Genomic DNA, 21,023 nt, shown 5'->3' with positions numbered 1-21,023 from the left:
CGCGATAGTATTTTGCAGCCGTGACTTATTAAACTGATAGTTCGGTAGTTTTCTCATCTGTCAACACCTGCTTTCTTTGGGATTGGAATTCATATATTCTTCTTGAAGTCTGAGGTATTTCGCCTGTCTCTTACATTTCGCTCACCAGATGGTAGAGTTTTGTCAGGACTGGCTCTCCCAAGGCTGTCAGTAGTTCTAATGGAATGTTGTCTACTCCCGCGGCCTTGTTTCGACTTAGGTCTTTCAGTGCTCTATCAAACTCTTCACGCAGTATCATATCTCCCATTTCATCTTCATCTATATCCTCTTCCATTTCTATAACATTGCCCTCAAATACATCGCCCTTGTATAGACCCTCTACATACTCCTTCCACCTTTCTGCTTTCCCTTCTTTGCGTAACTCGGTTTCCATCTGAGCTCTTGATGTTCATACAAGCGGTTCTCTTTCCCCCAACCGTCACTTTAATTTTCCTGCAGGCAGTATCTATCTTACCCCTAGTGAGATAAGCATCTAAATCCTTACATTTGTCCTCTAGCCATCCCTGCTTAGCAGTTTTGCACTTCCTGTCGATCTCATTTTTGAGACGTTTGTATTCCTTTTTGCCGGATTCATTTACTGCACTTTTATATTTTCTCCTTTCGTCAGTTAAATTCAATATTTCTTGTGTCACCCAAGGATTTCTATTCGCCCTCGTCTTTTTACCTACTTGATCCTCTGCTGCCTTCACTACTTCATCCCACAAAGCTACCCATTCTTCTTTTACTGTATTTCTCTCCACCATTCCTGTCAATTGTTCCCTTATCCTCTCCCTGAAACTCTGTACAACCTCTGGTTTAGTCAGTTTATCCAGGTCCCATCTCCATAAATTCCCACCTTTTTGCAGTTTCTTCAGTTTTAATCTACAGTTCATAACCAATAGATTGTGGTCACAGTACACATCTGCCACTGGAAATGTTTTACAATTTAAAACCTGGTTCCTAAATCTCTGTCTTACCATTATATAATCTATCTGAAACCTGTCTGTATCTCCAGGCTTCTTCCATGTATATAACCTTCTTTTATGATTCTTGAACCAAGTGTTAGCTATGATTAAGTTATGCTCTGTGCAAAATTCCACCAGGCGGCTTCCTCTTTCATTTCTTACCCCCAATCCATATTCACATACTACGTTTCCTTCTCTTCCTTTTCCTACCATCGAAATCCAGTCACCCATGACTATTAAATTTTCGTCTCCCTTCACTATCTGAATAATTTTTTTATCTCATCATATATTTCTTCAATTACGTCGTCATCTGCAGAGGTAGTTGCCATATAAACTTGTACTACTGTAGTAGGTGTGGGCTTCGTGTCTATCTTGGGCACAACAATGCGTTCGCTGTGCTGTTTGTAGTAGCTTACCTGCATTCCTGTTGTTTTATTTATTATTAAATCTACTCCAGCATTACCCCTATTTGATTTTGTATTTATAACCCTGTATTCACCTGACGAAAAGTCTTGTTCCTTCTGCCACCGAACTTCACTAATTCCCACTATATCCAACTTTAACCTATCCATTTCCATTTTTAAATTTTATAACCTACCTGCCCGATTAAGGGATCTGACATTCCACGCTCCGATCCGTAGAACGCCAGTTTTCTTTCTCCTGATAACGACGTCCTCCTGTGTAGTCCCCGCCCGGAGATCCGAATGGGGGACTATTTTACCACCGGAATATTTTACCCAAGAGGACGCCGTAATCATTTATCCATACAGTAATGCCTCATGCCCCCGGGAAAAATTACGGCCGTAGTTTCCCCTTGCTTCCAGCCGTTCGCAGTACCAGCACAGCAAGGCTGTTTTGGTCAGTGTTACAAGGCCAAATCAGTCAATCATCCAGACTGTTGCTCCTACAATTACTGAAAAGGCTGCTGCCCCTCTTCAGGAACTATACATTTGTCTGGCCTCTCAACATACCCCTCCGTTGTGGTTGCACCTACGGTACGGCTATCTGTATCTATGAGGCACGCAAGCCTCCCCACCAACGGCAAGGTCTAAAGGTTTACATCCGTAAATACACACATGTTTCCCATGCAGATCTATTCTGGAAGCTCTGAAGCGTCGCTACGTCAGTTTTCCTAACAAAGCCCATTATCCTGAGCTGGGTCCTTCCCGTAGTCTCTCAGTACCTCTCAGTTTATGTTGCATCATTTTGAAAGGCATTTTGTCTACATATGCCTTTACATACAGATGGATACTTTGCAAATCACATTTAAGTGCATGACAGAGGGTTCATAGAACCACTTTTACAATAATTCAGCGAGCGGAAAAAAGGAACATCTATATCTTTCCGTGCCAGCTCTGATTTCCCTTATTTTATTATGGTGATCGTCGGCGTCAGCAAAATACTTTTGCATTTGGATGAGAAAGTTGGTGATTCAAATTTAGTGAGAAGAATCCATCCCAAAGAAACGCCTTTGTTTCAATAATGTCAAACCCAAATCCTGTATCATTTCAGTGATACTCTCTCCCCTATTTCGCGATAATACAAAACGTGATGCCTTTCTTTGAATTTTCTCGATGTTCTCCGTCAGTCCTATCTGTTAAGGATCCCACAATGCGCAGCAGTATTCTAAAAGAGGACAGACAAGTGTAGTGTAAGCAGTCTTTTTAGTAGATCTGTTACATTTTCTAAGTGTCCTGCCAAAAAGCGTAGTCTTTGATTCACCTTCCCCACAACATTTTCTATGTCTTCCTTCAAATTTAAGTTGTTTGTAATTGTAAATCCTAAGTATTTAGTTGAATTTACGACCTTTTACTAGTCGATAAACGACAGCATCATCTGCACCCAACCTAAAACGGTTGCTCAGATTGTCTTCCAAATTAGTTTATATAGATAAGGATTAGCAAAGGGCCTATAACACTACCTTGGGGAACACCAGAAATCACTTCTGTTTTACTCGATGACTTTCCGTCAGTTACTACGAACTGTGACCTCTCTGACAGGAAATCACGAATCCAGTCATCTAATTGAGCCGATATTCCGCAAGCATGTAATTTCACCACAATCCGCTTGTGTGGTACGGTGTCAAAAGCCTTCCGGAAATCCAGATATACGGAATGAATTTGAAATCCCTTGTCAATAGCACTTAACACTTCGTGTGAGTAAAGAGCTAGTTGTGTTTCACAACAACGATGTTTTCAAAATTCGTGTTGACTGTGTGTCAATAGACCGTTTTCTTCGAGATAATTGATAATGTTCGAACACAATACGAGTTCCAGAATCCTGATGCATATCGATGTTAATGATATAGGCCTGTAATTTTGTGGATTACTCCTACTATCTTTCTTGAATATTGGTGCGACCTGTGCAGCTTTACAGTCGTTGGATACGGATCTTTCGTCGAGCGAACAGGTGTGTATGATTGTTAAGTGAGAAGCTATTGTATCAGTATACTTTGAAAGCAACCTAACCGATATACAATCTGCACCCGAAGACTTGCTTTTGTTAAGTGATCTAAGTTGCTTCACTACTTCCAGGATATCTACTTCTACGCTATTCATGTTGGCAGCTGTTCTTGAGTCGAGTTCTGGAATGTTTACTTCGTCTTTTGTGGTGAAGGAATTTCGGAAGGCTGTGTTTAGTACCTCTGCTTTGGCAGCACTGTCCTCGATCGAATTTCCTTTGTTATCGCGTAGACAAGGCATTGATTGTGTCTTGCTGCTAGCATGCTTCACATACGACCAGAATCTCTTTGGATTTTCTGCCAGGTTTCGAGAAAAAGTTTCGTTGTGGAAAGTGTTATAAGCATCTCACACTGAAGTCCGTGCTAAATTTCGAGGACTGCTGTGATACGGTGGGGGGCAGGAATGTTTTGGCGATATAACACTGGACACCGACAACTTTGTTGCGAAGACTAAGAATGGTGCTTCGTAATACTACCTATGGCTGATGCGTGGACACGTAGAATCACGTTGTGTCTGTTGCACTTAGCCGCGCGGAGTGGCCGCGTGGTTTGAGGCACCATGTCACGGATTGCGCGGCCCCTTCCGCCGGAGATTCGAGTCCTCCCTCGGGCATGGGTGTGTGTATTGTTCTTAGCATAAGTTAGTTTAAGTAGCGTGTAAGTCTAGGGACCGATGAGCACAGTACTTTTGGTCCCTTAGGAATTCACACACATTTGTAGATTTGTTGCACTTACATTTCAACATTGAGAGCTCTAACAGTTGAAGTCACTGCTGGTGGTTCCTGTTTTGTGTTAGTTGAGAAGACGAAATGCCTAAGTAGCGCAAATTTGTCAGTTATAGCTGTTGAAAGTTTACCCTGAAATGGCAAAAATGGCAACTTCATCCTCTTGCAAATAAGTGCTACGAACTTTATTTTCAGGTTAAGGTTTGCGTCCGTGCCAAGCACACCGCCCCCTCCCCCCCCCCCCCCCCCCCTTCCAAAACCTCAATCGAGCATGTGCTGGCCGTCATGCATTGAGAAGCTGGTTAAAAGCAGCTCATCACATGTCCTTTTCCATTCCCATACCTTGGCGGGAACCCGTGAACCACACATCAGATCTTCATTTTTGTCCGATAAAAATACAACCACCTCGAAAACAATAAAAAGTGCAGTATCCAGTTTTACCGTCAGCTATAAGGTGAGTAGGTCATAGTGAAGGACTGCTGATTTCAGATCCTGCTGAGATTGTAACGGTGAACGAGAGTATAACGATGAACACACACACACAGAACAATCCTTATGCCTGCCAACATCCCATATGGGGGCGACTGTAAATCACACGAGCAACGGTTTTCATCTCAAATAGATTCTTTTAACAAACTTGCAAGTTACATAAATTTCTCGAACCACCAAACTGAGCTTTTAGCTTTTCGATTAAGGGTGTGGAATGTGCGTTTGCGCAATGCGAATGTGACTTAATCGATACATCCAAGGTTTTATCCTGAATATTTCTCCAGGGAAGTTAACATGGCCCTTTTTTATGATAACAAATGCGTTAAGCAGATTCCTGATCATGTTATCAGTGTAAATGAATGGCGCTTGTACTTAGGTCACAGAAAAGTTAGTCTAAAAGTAGCGGAAGAGTGGTATGGAAGGCTTTCTCAAGTGTCTACGAGAACGTTTTAGCCAACCATAGGACAGACAACTATCTCAATATTGTACAGGAACTACTGCGATCATTCCAACTAACAGGATTTTATATGCCACTTAAACTACATTTATCGAATGATCATTTATTCTTCTTCCCAGGAAAAAAAGTAGTTCATTTATGTGGTAGGCATGACAAGACATTACTAAATGTCTTTTCTGAAAATTACCTGGAACAGTTGGTTACATTGAATGTAATGGCAAAAGGTAGAGCTGACCTATTTCGCTGTGGCTGCATTCCAACTTATATCACTGAAGATAAGTGAGATGTAGCAATAATGATTACCAAAGTACAAAGGCCAATTAAAAGAAGCATGTTCAGCAAACTTGATAAAGAGGCAGTAGTGTCATATCTCAATGAGGAATTTGAAATATTTAGCTCCAGAGAAGAGCAAGTAGGAAGCAGTTGCCCAATTTAAAAGAATAATTAAACGTGAACTTGTTAGGTATGTACATAGTAGAAAAGCTCATAAAGGAAAGGACCAGCCATGGTATACAGTCACTGTAAAGGAATTTCTAAAGAAACAGAGATTATGACGTAGTAGGTGTGAAACAAAGCATGAGGCTACAGATAGAGTAATGCTGAATGAAACGAGTTCCGCTGTCAAGAGGACAATGCCTGCCTGAAGCCTTCGACTGCTATCGTAGCAAAATATTATCGAATGATCTCTCACAAAATCGGAAGAAATTCTGGTCATTTGTAAATCTTGCTGATGGAACTAAAGTTGGTGACTAGATACTCATAGACGGGAGAAGAACTGAAATTGAGGGACGCAAAGCAAAAGCAGTGATGGTGGTATTTGTTTTCATATGAGCCTTTAGAAAGTGAAATCCAGGAATACTTCCCCGATTTAACCATCGCAGAACTAAAAAAATGAATAATATAGATATTAGTCTCGGCTGTGTCAAGACACAACTGAAATAGCTAAAGCTACAGGGCCTAATGGAATCCGTATCATTGTCTGCTGATAGAATCCGCATCAGATTCAACACTGAGGTGACAAACGTCAAGCGATGTGCAGATATACAGATGGCGGTAGCATCGCGCACACAGGGTATAAAAGGGCAGTGCATTGGCGGAGTTGTCATTTGTACTCAGGTGATCCAAATCGAAAGGTTTCAGACATGAATGATGGCTCTGAGCACTATGGGACTTAACATCTGAGGTCATCAGTCCCCTAGAACTTAGAACTACTTAAACCTAACTAACCTAAGGACATCACACACATCCATTCCCGAGGCAGGATTAGAACCTGCGACCGTAGAGGTCACGCGGTTCCAGACTGAAGCGCGTAGAACCGCACGGCCACACCGGCCGGCCTAAGACTTTGAACGCGGAACGGTAGTTGGAGCTAGATGCGTGGGATATTCCAGTTCGGAAATGGCTAGGGAATTCAATGTTCCGCGATAAACAATGTCAAGACTGTCGAGAATACCAAACTTCAGTCATTAGCTCTCACCACGGAGAACGCGGTGGCCGGCGGCCTTCGATAAACGACCGAGAGCTGCGGCGTCTGCGTAGAATTATCAGCGATAAGGACAAGCAAGACTGCGTGAAATAACCGTAGAAATAAATGTTGTGACGTACGACGAACGTATCCATTAGGACAGTGCGTTGAAATCTGGCGTTTTATGGGCTGTGGCAGCAGACTACCGACGCGAGTGCCTTTGATAAGAGCATGTCATCGTCTCCAGGGCCTCTCCTGGGCTCGTGACCATATCGGCTGGATCCTAGACGAGTGGGAAGTAGAGGCTTAGTCAGTTGAGCCTTAATTTCAGTTGGTAACGGTTGATGGTAGGGCTCGAGTATGGCGCAGACCCCACGAAGCTCTGACTCAAGTTCTCAACAAGCCACCGTGCAAGTTGTAGTTGGAAGGAAGCAAACGTCACATCCGTCTGCGAGTGGAGTAGCAGAACTGATCCAGAAAACTTCTGTCCAGTACCCTTGGCATCCATTTGTTGTAGAATCTTATAACATATTCTGAGTTCAGACGTAATGAGGTATCGAGAACAGAATACCACTTCCCATGCTGGACACCATGGATTCTAAAAGCATCGATTATGTGAAACTTAACGCGCACTTTTTTATACGTGATATCCTGAAAGCTAAGGATCAAAACAGCCTGGTAGATATAATATTTCATTACTTCCTAAATGCCTTTGACAGTACCACACTTACGCTTATACGACCGTACAGAGCAGAGGTAGTCAACCTTCTTTTTACCTGCTGCCCACATTTGGATATCTGTTAGTAGTGAAATTTTTTAACCTTCCAGCGGTTCCCAGTATTGGTGATTTATAAAGTGGCGAAGTAACATTATTTCATAAAATTTATAAATCAGTATTAGAAGAAGTTATTGCATTTAATAATGATAATTACTTGGAAAATACTTTATGTCAAAATTTTTTAAAAACCTAATGAAAATATTTTTAAAACCTCTACCGTCTATCACCCATAATGAAAGGTGGAATGTCCAGAAGTGGGCAGTAGGGTCCTGGTTGACTATCACTGGTGCAGGTACGACTGGATTGAGGATTTCATGGTTGGCATTAGGCAGGACGCAGCATGTTATTTTGGATGTAGGAGCAACTCCAGGCGTGCCTCGGGAAGATGTTTTAACTCCTTTTCTTTACATGTTACTTATTTCTGTCCTCGCACACAATACAACTGGTAGCTTCAGACTTTTGCAGATGATGTGGTTATCTATGAAATTAAAATAAAAGTAAAATTTGAAAAAAATACCTGTAATGAAGTACTGTCTTTCAGCAGTTCGGTCCCGGCAAGCTGCTGTGAACCACACGCTTCCGGAGTCTGTGGAGACTTTTGAAGGTACCACGGATGAACAGAAATATGGGAAGACCGCGAGAAATGCATATTTGAAGATAAATGCAAATGCTAACCAAGTCTTCAGAATGCGCTGTTGCATTTTACCACGAACGCCAACTGTGTGATGTTCTCAATACATAGCACGTGTCAGTCATGGTTAGAACAGTGTTGTGGGTAGTTATGAGTACTTTATATCGAAGCTAAGTGAAATCGATCGTGGCAAAATTGTTGGTGAACGTATGATGAGTAGTTCCGTAACCGAGGCAGCCGTAGTGTTTGGTGTTTCAAGAGGCACCGTATCGATAATTTGTATCGCATACAGAGGAAGCGGAAAATCATTATTCTCTAATTCACAACGCGGAAGAAAGTGCGTGTTGAGTGAGCGTGATAGACTGTCACTGCCGAGGACTGTGACGAAAAATTAGTGGACGACAGCAACACAAAGTCACCACATAATTGAACGTAGCTTGCGCGAATCCTGTCAGCACCAAAACGACATGAAGAGAGCGCCATAAGCAGGCAATTCCAGTACGAGTTGCAGTTCCTAAACGGCTCATCAGTATTGAAAATACTCTTAACAGAAGAACTTGGTGCCGAAGCAATAAAACCTAGACTGTGGAGCAACGGAACGAAGTCGTTTGGCTGGATGAGTCTTTTTTCACATTGCCTTCAATTTCTAACCGAGTTTACGCCCCAAGAGTGAAACATGGCGGGGATTCGGTAATGATTTGGACAGCCCACAAAGCTCACATCGTCCAGGAGTGATTTTGTGAGCATCAGGAAGAAATGTCGCGTAGCCCGTAGCCAGCACAGTCACCATACCTCTAGTTTGTGATCTAGTTCGCATCGTCCAGGAGTGATTTTGTGAGCATCAGGATGAAATATCGCGTAGTCCGTAGCCAGCACAGTCACCATACCTCTAGTTTGTGATCTAGTTCGCAGAGAAGTGTGCGTAATCGCTATTCACCTCCGTCATCGTTACGTATACTTCCCAATGTATTACAGGAAGATTGGTATAATATTCTCTTGGAAACCATACAGGATCTGTATTTACGCATCCCGAGGCGATTGGATGCTTTTTTGCATGTCCACTGTATTAATACCCCGTATCAGGCATAATAATGCGTGGTGTTTTTGGTGTTTCGATATTTTTTGCCCCCACCTCCCTCCCTCTGTGTTGTGACTGAAAGAGACTTGCGTACAAACTCGGCGCCTGCAGTGGCGGTATAGGCAACAGCAACGCATTGGCGTCTGGCGGGCTGCCTGCTTCCGGGCGCTACAACAGTCGGCACTAGCTGGCAAGTTGAAAAAGAGCGAGCCCTGCTAACCACCGAGTTCCACGAACTTCAGCATTCCCATCAGGGGACAATAAAATACGAATCCAGTGAAAAGATTTAGTTAACTACACTTCAGTTTTCGAAAAAAGTAACTGCTGTCAAAGGCCATGCGACGTCTTCCGTTTCGGAGCAAGTGGAATCATTAGATCTCTCGAAAATAAAGAATTTTCATTTATTCCATACAATCGTGCCATGGTACATTCCTTACATTACGCAGATTCAATATATTGACTTCACCACTATAGACCATTACATACTCGAGAGGAATTCGAATTACAAACAAATGAGCCGGCCGGTGTGGCCGTGCGGTTAAAGGCGCTTCAGTCTGGAACCGCGTGACCGCTACGGTCGCAGGTTCGAATCCTGCCTCGGGCATGGATGTGTGTGATGTCCTTAGGTTATTTAGGTTTCATTAGTTCTAAGTTCTAGGCGACTGATGACCTCAGAAGTTAAGTCGCATAGTGCTCAGAGCCATTTGAACCATTTTGAACAAACAAATGAAATGTGTCAAACGTTCTTAAGCTTGACAGTCCTTCAGTGAATTACTTACTCTTCACATAACAAAAGAACTACGCTGATAAGCCAGAACATTAAGACCACTGCCCCCCGCGGCTGCGACGCTGGATTCAGCCTGATGGCGCTGCGGCCCGTGACGCGCTAACGAAAGTGCGTAAGCGTAGGAGACACGGACGGGGAATCAGCGAAGATACGGGCTGCAAATGGGGAAATGCATTAAGATAAACGACTTTGATAAAAGATAGCTTATCATTACGCAGAGCCTGTGAACGAGTATCTTGAAGACTGCTCACGTGCTAATGTCGTGAGTATCTACAAAATGAGGTAGGTCAGTGAAAATGTCACTCGGCCCTAAATGGTTGGACGTCCACGATTCTTTACAGAACGTGGGGTTCGGAGGCTTGTCTGCTCTGTAAAATACGATAGATGGTGATCTATGCCATCTCTACCGAAAGAGCAGTGCTGGTGCACGCTCAAGTACTTTAGAGAACATTGTTCACTGTACATTGTTGTACGTGGAGCTTACGATTTCAGTGGCCATGGGACCATCGAGATTCGACCGTCGATCAATGAAAACGTGTTCTGCTATTTGGGTGAATCGCATTTTTGCTACACTAGGTCGATGATTTTCTCCACAACGCCACAAACGCCGTCGTCGAGATGAACGGCGGCTCGAAACGTGTAGCGAGCCACGGACGCAGGCTGGTGGGAGCAGTATTATGTTACGGGAGACATTCTCCTGCGATTGTATGGGGCCTGTGGTAGTAATCGAGGACACTCTGACAGCTGCGAACCATCCGCATCCCTTAATGCTTCACGTCTTCCGCCTCGGCGACCAAATTCAGTCTGATGTAAATTCTGTGGAATCGATCTGGGTCGCTGTTGGGCGCCGTCACCACATACGCAGATCAGCGGTCCGTTATTTAAACGCATTGCATGACCTCTGCGCAGAAATGTAATGCCACAAACCTGCCAACAAGTTGCCGGATCCCTGATACGCAGAATCAGTGATGTATTTCGTTCCAGAAACAGACAAACAAGCTATTAAGAAGGTAGTCATAATGTTTTGCCTCGTCAGTGTACGTCTAGCAGAATAAACGAATGTAATCATTTAAGTAACTTAACGGGCGATTTCATCCAAATTATTGCGTCCAAAAAATTCACAATGAAAGGCTAACTGAAGCTGACACGCGCGAAACCAGATGAAGCATAAAAATAATTTTCTTCAATTTGTTTTAATAATTACGAGAAGAGATTAGAGGTTTTGTTCCTGATTCATTTTTTTATTTATTTTTTATTTTTTTTAATTTTTGCATTAGTGAGGGGAAGAGATTCATTGCAGATAGTACGGACAGGCCATCTTACTTTGCGCAAGCTTACTTTGGAGAAATACATCCAGCAACGGTAAACACTCATTCACCTACTCTGCCATGGTAAACCGGGTATTTTCGCGAATGGGGTTAAAATGCTCATGGAACACCACCAATTTATGCTCGAAGTGGAGCCAAATAATGAACGTGTATCAACATATCTCCATAGCACTACTGTTTTTAAAACTGCAGAACTGGGATATTCTCCTTTAAAATCCTCAAGAGATAAATTAGCTACCACATTGCTTCAGATTTGTTCCAATCATTCCAGACGCGCTTTACATGTTACTCCTTCCTGCCATCTCCCCTACCTACATGGGTTAATTGTCATTGAATGTCACCAATGAATTCGGCAGCACTGGAAACTATGGATTCGGTATTAATATTGTCCTCTTTCGATTATTCTGAGATGTGAGGCTTGAGAGTTGCATTCCAACCGTATGAGAGGAAAGAATGTGTTAATGCAACAGTACATTTTATTCACACAGTAACTGGCTGAATAAGACTCTCCTCAGGTCGGAGAAGGGCAACGGGATAACTAACTACTCCAACTGGACTGTGCCCAGCAAACCACTACAGTGTTAAAAACATGCTTTGAATTTAGGATTTTTAAAAAAAATTATGAGTCTTCCAACTGTTGTCTTAACAGGTGTCCTATCATCCTGCTCCTCCTTCTCGCCAACGTTTTCTCTATACTCCTTTCCACAACGATTCTGTGGAGAACCTCCTCATTCCTTACATTATCAGTCCACCTAATTTTCAACATTCTTCTGTAGCACCATACCTCAAATGCTTCTAGTCTCTGCTATTCCGGTTTTCCCACAGTCAACGTTTCACTGCTATAAAATGCTGTGCTCCAAACTTACATTATGACAAATTTCTTCCTCAAGTTAAGGCCGATGTTTGCTAATTATAGATTTCTTGTGGACAGCACTGCTCTCTTGGCATGTGCTCGTCTGCTTTTTACATCCTCCTGGCTTCCACCGTCGGGGTTTACTTTGTTTCCACGGTAACAGAATTCTTTCACATCGTTTACTTCATGGTCACCAATTCTGATCTTACAGGGTGAGAGCTCTTGATCTATATGAAAGAAAAGTTAAGCTAATTACAACTAAGGCCCCCATACACTTTATTCAACACGTAAGCGTCACTACAGATATTCGGTTGTAGGGTATTAAATGCTCGATATGCCTCCCATCATTTGCGATAACGTGGCGCAGACGAATAGTGAAATTCTGCGTGACCCGTTGAAGTGTCGGAACATCGATGCTGAAGATGACCTCCTGAACGCCTGTTTTCAGCTGAGCAATGGTTTTTCGGGTTATTGCTGTACACCTTGTCTTTCATATAGTCTCACAAAAAGGAGTCGCCTAAGTTCATATCAGGTGATTCATATGGTGGCCAATCGAGGCCCATGCCGTGGACCTCTGGGTACACCAGAGCCAGAACGCGATCCCCAAAGTCCTCCTTCAGGACATCAAATACACTCCGACTTCGATGGGGTCGAGCCCCGTTTTGCACGAACCACATCTTGTCGAAATCAGGGTCACTTTAGTTAATGGAGATGAAATCATCTTCCAAAACCTTCACGTTCCGTTCGTAATCACTGTGCCATCGAGGAATATCACAACGATTATTCCGTGACTGGACACTGCACACCACACAGTCACCCGTTGAGCGTGAAGAGACTTCTCGATTGCGAAATGCGGATTCTCAGTCCCCCAAATGCACCAGTATTGTTTATTGACAACCCAACGCAATGAAAGTGGGTTTCGTCACTAAACCAATCCTTACATGCTTATACTAATTCCCTTCATGACCCACGGCCAACCGTGCAGTTTGAACGTCCTAACGCATACCGTTCAGAAGTTATGACGATTTTATTTCATATGTTCAGTAATTATCACCCTGCAATGCTTTAGTTAATCTCAATTTTGCTACTCCTCATTACTTTCGTCTTTCTTCGGCTTACTCTCAGTCTATTCATTCCATTTAAAAGGTCCTGTAATTTTTCGTCACTTTCATTAACACAAATGTCAAAGAATCTTATCATTGATATCCTTTGCCCCTGGAATGTAATAGCACTCTTGAACATTTCTTTTATTTCAGTCACTGGATCTTCGATTTATAGGTTCAACAGAGGGGGCGAAAGACTAAATCACTGTCTTACACTCCTTGTTAATCCGAGCACTTCGTTCTTGGTCTTTTATTGAGTCCCCCCATGGTTCGTGAAGATGTATACTCGTATTATCACTTTTTCCCTACTTCTCTCAGAATTTCGAACATCTTGCACCATTTTACATTGTCTAACGCTTTTACTTGTTCTATAAACTCTATTAATGTGTCCTTATTTTTCTTCAGTCTTGTATGGCTGAGGAAAGCTTTCCTTTACACTATTTTTTTAAATCAAAGCAGCCAGAACATTCGCACAGCCTCTTCGGCAACCATAGCTCTGTCCTCTTTCTGCGACACAAATTATGTTTAGATGGAAACTGATGCGATATCATCACTTGACTTTTGTTTCGCTTATCTGTTACGACAAAAAGCTTTTTCAAATGTATACGCACAAATGCAGAATTATTATCTATTTAGTTTTGTTCGTAATTAAAAATCTGCAGTTATACGACTATTTTGCATTTGCGCAGTGTCAGATTACAATTCACAAAGGCACACTGTCATTGTTTGCACGGCAGAGGCTATTTAAATATCAGTTAACTAACGTGGTGCGCATTTTGTCAGTCTTTGACACAAAACGTGCCACAACAAATTAATCTGAGAGCAAACGCGCACAAGTTAATTAGAAAAACTACGCAGTGGCGTGATTCGTATCGTTGCTCTCGCCAAAGAGGTGAGCAACTTTATGTAAATCGCCGTAATTAACGACTGGCGCTTGTCAGGAGCAATAATTACTGGGCAAGAGATACAGATACACGCGTTATGACGCAACAAACGCGGCATCCAGTGAAACTGACTGCATACCAAGACTAATGGAAAAACATGGAAATATGAAAGAACTCTAAATGTCAAAGAAAATGATAAAGTGACTGAAACACCACTTGTAGAAAATTTTTCTTGCTCACACCACCTCTTTATCTCCTGAAACAACATATTTCCGTCGGAATAACAAACACACTCATAGCCAAAAGTACTCTTTGTTTCATGTTGTCTTTTTTTCGCCGCTAAGTATTACCATATTGCTACTGCATAGTGTCTCAAAATCCCTTTCGATACATTACATCTCCATTTTATACTTCATAAGCCCCTTTCTTCAAACATCCCTCTCTATCACTGCAATTACGTTCCAGAAGCTGTTGTGACATCTTCACATTTTTTTAAAGCTTTCCTCAACGGATAAGATTGATTATGACATCTCATCGTTCTGGACTTCCTATGAAATTTAGATAATAGATAAAGGAAGATAAAGGGAAGACCAAGAGGGTTCTCAGTTTAAAAATGGCGTTTTTCTGTTCTGCAGTTCAACCAGTATGTCGAAGGAAGAACGAAGGAAATGAAGTTCAGAAGTTTGGATCAAAATTCAGGGTGAAAGAATTTGATGACCTTGCCATCCTCTGTGAAAGTCTACTTAGGATGGAAAATGGACTGAGAGTGAACAAGAGGAAAGAAAAAGTGTTGAGTAGCCACGGAAACATGATTAGCGACAAAATTAAAACCTGAATTGGGTTGTGTAAGAGGATGTTCCGAAAGAACACATACCATCATGGAACCCACAACTGTGATACATATTATGGAAACTGAAGCGGGGAAGGAATGAACTGATGATATCAACAACATCGGGACTCTGTGTGAAACCAGCAGCGACGAGTGAAAATGTGTGCCGGATCGGGATTTGAACCTGGGATCTCCTGCTTACTGGGCAGTTGTGTTAATTACTGCACCACCGGGACACAACGTTAATCTCAAATGCGGGGATTATCTCAGCACGCTCCTCGGCCAACCCACATTCCCACCTAGCGCCACCACTTATTCACAATCCCCGTTTATGTCACTAATTTTCAATTTTTTGTTACACTTTGGTCTGCTTTTAATTCTCTTATGTCCATTTGATTTACAGTTATCAGTCTGTGTATAGTACCTTTCTCCACTATCTTCATCATACCACAAATTAAGTAATACTGTATTCATTGTATTTCAGTTATTATATTAATGTTTGCTGTATCTTTATCAATTTTACTGATTTGTTTCATAAATTTAAACGCTAATATTCTCTCTTCTGTGAATGTCACGTTCAATGTTAGCAATGAATCTTTCCTAAGATTCACTATGGTATCTCTTCATTAAATTTTTTGTTTCATTTCTTTTCTGTTTATGTATTTTCCAGGCATTATAAGCATGTTTTTTTACTATTGTTGACTATTCACATGTACCATAATTGCAACCCTTTTTTCTGTTTAATGCTTTGCTTTTCCCTAGTACCACATTACCTGTTTTCAACATTGTTGATTTTAATTTTTTCTGATCTTCTTCTTCAATATTGTGTCTGATTTCAGCGGTTTGCAGGTCACGTCTGATTCTTTGTTGGTATAAATTCCTTGTGCTTTCTTCCCATAGAAGATGAACTTTAAATTTAGAGTTTTGTCTTCGATTTTTCTTTGAATTTATTTCTTTCCTCCATCTTATCCATATTTCACTCTCTGAAAGAACTAGGAAGCCGTCAGAGCCTACATCATCTCTAAATACATGAGTATCTGAAATTTGGCTGCTTGTATTTTATTCAGCTATTACACAATCAATTGAGCTTATACCTTCCGCTAGCTAGATGTATTTATGTGTGTGTCTCTTTCTAAATAATGTATTCGTAATTTTTATCTGATTAAATGTAGCAAAATCTCTTAATGTCTTACCAACTTTGTATAAAGGTATTTCACCAAACATAATTCTGTACTTACTATTTGTACTTTTCCTAGTCATCTATTTAAGTCTCTTAATATTAACAAGTGATCAAATTTATTATATTTATATACTTTTTTTGCAGTTCTCTACTAAATATTGAAAAATCCTCGCATTTTCCCTCTTGAGGTGCATATGATCCTATGGCTCTTAAATGTCCTCTATTAATTCTGAATCTACTATCCTTTCAATCACATATGTAGTCGTGAAAAAAAATCTATCTTTCTTTTCATTTTTCATCTATAAGAATAGCTACGCCACCTACAGCTTATTGCGTTTGTTTCACTATAAACAAATGTGTTATTTTTTTAAAATTTTGTTTCTCTCAGTTTCTCTTGTGTTACTATTATTATGGCAATATTTATATTCCTTTGTTTCAAGTTATCTATAAGTCGTGAGCCGGCCGTGGTGGTCTAGCGGTTCTAGGCGCGCAGTCCGGAACCGCGCGACTGCTACAGTCGCAGGTTCGAATCCTGCCTCGGGCATGGATGTGTGTGATGTCCTTAGGTTAGTTAGGTTTAAGTAGTTCTAAGTTCTAGGGGACTGATGACCACAGTAGTTAAGTCCCATAGTGCTCAGAGCCATTTTATAAGTCGTGACTCCTTTGAATTAAAATTTCCAATTATATTCCAGCTACCCATATAAATATGTCAAAAGGACCAACTCTTACTTTATCTGTCCAGCTTATTTCGTAGAGGGTTATAATTTTTTATTTATTTATTTACTTTTTTGTGGGAAGGTAACTAGCCCATCGTCCAACTCTCACCCTGGGGTATCGAGTTTTAAATCACAGTACCTTGGTCTAGGTAGATTACCGAGTGAGACTCAAGAGATTTGCGTTCCCTTTCGATCTTTCTATCTGGGTTGTCTCAACTAGAGAGGTCGCCACGCACACTTATCTGAATCCTCTGTCGGGACCGCTCTGGCTAGGGTGGCCCAGTTGGCACAGCTCTGGGCTTCATCGAAGCAAGGAAATCCTCCCACCCAGCAGTGAAGGTGCCTCTGATGAGCCACGAATACTTTTCAGAGGCATTGTGCTATTGCCATAACCAGTTTCGGGCAATTGTGCCCAGATTCAGGTGTGTTAACTTATTGTTATTACAGTATTAGCTTCGTCAGCAACATGTCGTGCTCTGCGTGTCGTGTTCTGCATGAGAATGTTTGAGTGCTTTTATGTTGAAGAGAAATATGCAAATGAACCAACAGTTGGTAACTTATAAAATGAGTTATATCTACCTACATTTGTTTTGGTCAAAGGCGGTTTGTGTCGTTTAGTCATTATGGTTTCTTGGCAGGTCGCACAAAGTGTTGAAATGTAAACACGTATAACGTAATTGAGTGTGGCACACAAAAATTTCGCAATAGTCTTCAAGTCAGTTGTGTGTGTATCACAGTTGACTGTGTAATACGAGTGCGCTGTTCACACACACACACAAACACTTTGTCCTGCTCCCAAAAATGCATTAGGAGCAAAATAAGGCAGAACTGTGTTCAGTAGAACAAATGTAAGTATATATAAAAATAAACATAAACACATGAGGACCTCAGTTAGAGCACATCAGAATCAATGAAAAACAATTGTGCTGCAGTATATGTTGACCATTTCATGACCTTTACTAGCTCACATGAACACTAAATACCTCCAATAATAATAAGATTTTTGACATTATTGCTGTGAAAATGGGGAATACGAGAGGCGTTTGAAAAGTCCATGCAAAGTCCGAGAGATGGCACCACCGGTGCTTATCGAGGTCATGTTTAGTTAGTAGCGTCTGTGGAAAGAATGCACACCAAGTCTCAGCCATATTGGTCTACTTCTTTGTGTGTGACATTCGTGTGAATCAAGGAAGTTGAGTGATTGTCAAAAAACGAACGAAAAAGAATTTTGTGTGGTGATTAAACATTACTTTATGAAAGGCAAAACGCCTCATGAGACTAAAGAGAAGCTTGATAAACATTACGGTGACTCTGCACCTTCCATTAGAACAGTTTATAAGTGGTTTCGAAATTTTCGGAGTGGCCATATCGGAACAAGGGATGCTGAGCGTTCTGGACGCCCTGTGGAGGTTACAACTCCAGAAATAATTGATAAATTCCATGATATGGTGATGGATGACAGAAGAGTTAAGGTGTGTGAGATTGCTAGTGCTGTGGGCGTATCGAATGAACGGGTACATAATATTTTGCATAAACATTTGGATATGAGAAAGCTATCCGCAAGATGGGTTCCGCGGTTGCTCACGCTTGACCAAAAACGGAATCGTATGAAGTGTTGCAAGGATGGTTTGCAGCTGTTCAGGAAGAATCCACAGGACTTTAAACGTCGTTTCGTCGCTGTGGATGAAACATGGATACATTTCTATACTCATGAGACCAAACAACAATCTAAACAATGGGTTACCAAGGGAGAACCTGTACCAAAAAAGCCGGAGACCATTCCTTCGGCCGGAAAAGTTATGGCGACTGTCTTTTGGGATTCGCAAGGGATAATCCTCATCGACTATCTGGAAAACGGTAAAACTATTACAAGACTGTCTGAAAACCGAGCTGCAAGAAAAACGCCGGCGAATGGATCGCAAAAATGTCCATCACGACAATGCACCAGCACACAACTCAGGATTTGTGGTAGCAAAATTAATGGAAATAGGATTGCAACCCGTTTCAAATCCCCCCTATTCACCAGACTTGGCTCCCTCGGACTACCATTCGTTCCCCAATTTGAAGAATTGGCTGGCGGGTCAAAGATTTTATTCAAACGAGGAGGCGACAGCAGCTATTTGGCAGACTTGGACAATTTCTATTATTCGGAAGGGATTAGCGAATTAGAAGAGCGTTGGACGAAGTGTATATGTCTAAAAGGAGACTATGTCAAAAAATAAAAAGTTTACCCCAAACACATAAGTAGTTTCTATTTGTGCATGGACTTTTCAAACGCCCCTCCTAATTCTAGGGCCTGTTGAATGGGACGGTAGGTCTACTGAGCCCTGAATATGAAATGAAGGTAAATCAAAGAGAAACATAAGTATTGAGGAGGAGTGGAAATGAAATTAGCGTCACACTTAATGTTGAAAGTGAGTGGCACGTTGTGAGCTGGACAAACAATAATGATGTAAGGAACAGACTGCCACAGACAAAGAGTGCATTTCTCAACGAAAGAATACTACTAGTATTAAATATTCCGGCGTAACAACATGGGACGGAACCAAGATGAAGGACGCAAGAGCAGAGAAGGGTGTGAGACGACGTTAGCCAATGGTTCTTTGACCAGAACCGCACCACGGCAGGAGCGGCCTCTAGCCGAAGAGAATATAGGTGCCGCCCCTGCCACCCTCGGCCGAACAGTAGTAGGCCGGCACTAGCGAGACGCAGACTAGAAACCGTGGAGTAGAAGACGCACACTAGTGGAGCCGTCATCCTAACTGTCATACTGAGACTTGGGCCTTATATTAATTGCTTGTATGGACACTGTATATAGAGAAGGACACTGGCTGTTTGCATGTCACCAGCCGCTTACGATACCTTCTTGTAGACCAAAGTCATGTATTGTCCATCTACTTTATTGTAACAAAAACCATTAATGTGATTTGCTTGAACTGTTGTATAGCTATCCAAGAAAGCAGCATTCTTCAGGCTCCCTATAAGAGACGAGTGGGCAGGACCCCACATTAAACATAGGCCTTGGGCTGAGAAAGAAATTTGACTGGATCGAAACGTTTGAGATGTGGGGCCTAACAGAAGGATGCTCAAGAATAAGTGAACTGCAAAGGTAATAAACTAAAAGTTTCTCCGCAGAATCTGCGAGGAAAGAAATATGAGGGAAACGCAAATAAAAGAAAGCAACAGATAATAGGAGGCAATCAGGCCTCTGTGCCGGCCGGAGTGGCCGAGCGGTTCTATTCGCTTCAGTCTGGCACCGCGGGACCGCTACGACTGCAGGTTCGAATCCTGCCTCGGGCATGGATATGTGTGATATCCTTAGGTTAGTTAGGTTTAAGTAGTTCTAAGTTCTAGGGGACTGATGATCTCAGATGTTAAGTCCCATAGTGCTCAGAGCCATTTGAACCAGTCCTCTGTAATGAAAAATATACACTGACTGAAAAAAGGTGAAGCATTCGCATAAGGAGAAGGAAATGAATGTAACTTAAAGGGTTGAGATTGGATGTGATGTTAGCGCACATACAAGAAAATTGAATCAGATTTACAGAAAACTTGGTAATATGAGACTACTTACAGTATGCCTTTGCACCCCCTCTGGCATGGACACACGCACTGATTCGGTTGGAAAGAGCGGTATTAATATGGGTACATTCTCTTCTGAGGAAAGATGACTCACAACTGTTGCAACTGGTCTTTTATATTCTGGATACTGGCGCTGGGCCGCCCGAAGTGGCCGTGCGGTTAAAGGCGCTGCAGTCTGGAACCGCAAGACCGCTACGGTCGCAGGTTCGAATCCTGCCTTGGGCATGGATGTTTGTGATGTCCTTAGGTTAGTTAGGTTTAACTAGTTCTAAGTTCTAGGGGACTAATGACCTCAGCAGTTGAGTCCCATAGTGCTCAGAGCCATTTGAACCATACTGGCGCTGGGACATAGTTGAAGAATGAGAAGGTTCCACACATATCCTACTAGGGACGCATTTGGGGATCTTGCTGGCCACAGTTACACCTCAGCATCACGCAGAGCTTCATAGAAACACGTAGCATATGCGTACATGCGTTGTCCTGTTGAAAAATGGCACCGCGATGCTGTCGTATAACAGGTACCACATGAGAAACCAGGACGTCCTGACGTACTGCTGTACCCCCCAGAGATCCCTCAGTGACTACCAGCAGCGACCTCAAGTCATATCCGATGGCTCCCCACCCCACGCCACCATAAGTGACAGCACAAACCTCGCCGAAACACTGGATGTATGGTACCTCTCAATAGGGGTCT

Source organism: Schistocerca americana, chromosome 1 (assembly GCF_021461395.2).
Source record: "Schistocerca americana isolate TAMUIC-IGC-003095 chromosome 1, iqSchAmer2.1, whole genome shotgun sequence".
NCBI classification, from domain to species: domain Eukaryota; kingdom Metazoa; phylum Arthropoda; class Insecta; order Orthoptera; family Acrididae; genus Schistocerca; species Schistocerca americana.
This window is presented reverse-complemented; position numbering follows the sequence as displayed.